We start from the raw sequence: 2,510 nt of genomic DNA on the forward strand, positions 1-2,510 counted from the left end.
GTCGGTGCGTTGCCGCTGCGCTTCCTGTCTGCGTTAAGGTCCCTTTGACTGGGGTTGGGCGGGTGGTTTTCCCTTGAGCGGCCCCCTGTCCTCCCAGCTGTCAGCAGGGGTGCAGCAGCTGCCCCGCATTCCTTAGACGACCCTCCCCCGGGGCCGTTCCCAGACAGGCAGGGGCGTGGGAAGCCTCCCCAGCCCCTCCCGCCCCCCAGCTTTGTTTGAAGAGCAAGGCTGGGATCCGGAAAAGAGACGGTTTGTTTAGTGGGATTCTCCAGCGTGTCCGCTCATGGGCCCTTTTCAAAAATAGATTATTTCCACCAAAAGGAAGAGGGGAGGGGAAGAGAGAGTGAAGCTGGCTGTTCAAGGGTGGCTGGGGATGCCGTCCCCCCACCACGCACACCTGGCACGGAAATCTTGCCAGATGCTCCACGGTCTGCGTCTCGGCCACACTTCATGAGCACTGGGTGGGCGGGGACTGCCAGCCTGAGATCCACCTCTGTGCACCAGGCAGGGCACCGCCATCCAGTCACCCACGTGCTTGTCTTCTGCCCACTACCAGGCTGCAAAGTGCTTGAGGGCTGGGACGTGGCCGCCTCAGTTTCCCTGTCGGTGGGCATGCACATTCCTCCTCACAGGACCCATGCGGGGACCGTGAAAGGACTCTGTCCGGGGAATCTCGTCCACCACGTGACTGCACACTGTCTTAAAAGTCGTTTTCTCTTGTCCCAGAATCAAGGTAGAAGCAGGCTTCCTCCCCGTGTCTCTGCTGTGGTTTAGTGGAAGGCGCCAGACAGACTTAGTTCAAATCCCAGTTCTGCCTCTTCTCTGCTGTGTGGCCTCGAGGAAGTCGCTTGACCTCTCTGGTCCTCCAGTTCCTATCCCACAAATGGGCTAATGAGAATGCCTACCTAACAGGGCCGGTGTAGGGATTAAATGTGAAGATGGGTATTAAAGCCCTCAGTGCAGTGCCTGGCATGTGGTGGGTCCTCGGTGACTTATAACTGAAGACACAACTCATGTCGGGGTGGGACTGTGGGGCTGGGGTGTGGGAGAGCTCCTCAGGAGTCTGCTGGTTCCTGAGCTTTCACAGGCTGCAGCTTTGTCAGCGCCCCCTTCGTACCAGCTGGAATCTTCTGTGTGGTCGGCCCCCCTGGGGGTCCCCAGATAGAGGTGGGGGCACCCTGGAGCCAGCCGAGGGAGGTGCCTGTAGGGAGCAGCCATCTGGGTCCCTCAACCACTTTTAAAGGAACTTTAGAACCTCAGTGCTGTTCTGCCCCTAGGCCTGGCAGGCTGCAGGGGACCGTCCCCTCCCCAGAGCCAGCACCTAAAGGCTCCCAGTCCCCACTCCTGCGTGCTGGCACCCTTCATGTCCCTCAGCTTGTTTCCACCCTCATAGCCCAGGGAGGGAGATATTACTACCACCCCCGTTTAGAGGTGCTGAGGGGACACAGCCCCAGGAGACCTGCTCACATAGGAGCAGGCCCTCTGCTCTCCTGGCAGGGGAGGGACTGAGCCGGGTCCCTGAGCGAGAACCGCGGGGCTGCACAGTCTGCGGCCGGTCCTGCCTTGCTGAGCTGATTCTTCGTTTTGAGTCCAAGTTGCACCCCCTTTTACCTGTGGGACCGCAGCAGTGTCCTGGGGCTGCTGCAATACCGCCACAGACCAAGTGGCTGAACAGGAAAACTTGATTCTCTCACAGTACTAGAGGCCAAAAGTCCAAAATCAAAGTGTCGGCAGGGCCACCCCCTCCGGAGGCTCCAGGGGAGGGTCCTTCCTGCTTCTTCAGCTCCTGGTGGATCCTTGACTGGTGGCCGTGTCTCTCCATTCTCTGCCGAGGTCTCCACATGGCCTTCTCTTCTGTGTCCAAACCGCCCTCCCCTCTCCCTCATAGAGACGCCAGTCATTGGATGCAGGGTCCACCCTACATCCAGGGTGACTTCGTTTCAAGATCCTTAACTGATTACATCTGCACAGACCCTGTGTCCAGTGAGATCCGAAGTTTCAGGTGGACATGAATGTCTAGGGGACACTGTTCGACCCTCTGCAGTGACACCGGGCACATCCCCTCAGTCTCCCGTGCCTCTGTTTCCTCATCTGAACGTGGGGAGAAAACACACATCTCACCCTTGTGAGGATGGAATCCATGGACTCACTGAGCCATTCATTCACTCATTCACTCATTCACTCATTCACTCATTCACTCACTCACTCACTCACTCACTCACTCACTCACTCACTCAGCAGCACTGCGCAGGGCCCGGGGCAGAGAGTCAGCAGCCTTCTGGAGCTTAGAGTGGCTGGAGGGAGTCAGGACACAAACAAGGACACAAGTGACCCCATGAGGTCTTTGCGGGTTGGATTTAGTCTGGGAAGATGAACCTGGTGACATTCGAGTACTGCCCACCTGTGGCCAGCGACCCGTGGTCCATCCTTCCCCCACGAATGTTGATTCTATTGCTGTGCAGGAAACGGTTGCCTGGCTGGTGGATGCCAGGCCGGCCACCAGGGTCCCC

Source organism: Pteropus vampyrus, unplaced genomic scaffold, assembly GCF_000151845.1.
Source record: "Pteropus vampyrus isolate Shadow unplaced genomic scaffold, Pvam_2.0 Scaffold257, whole genome shotgun sequence".
Classification (NCBI taxonomy): domain Eukaryota; kingdom Metazoa; phylum Chordata; class Mammalia; order Chiroptera; family Pteropodidae; genus Pteropus; species Pteropus vampyrus.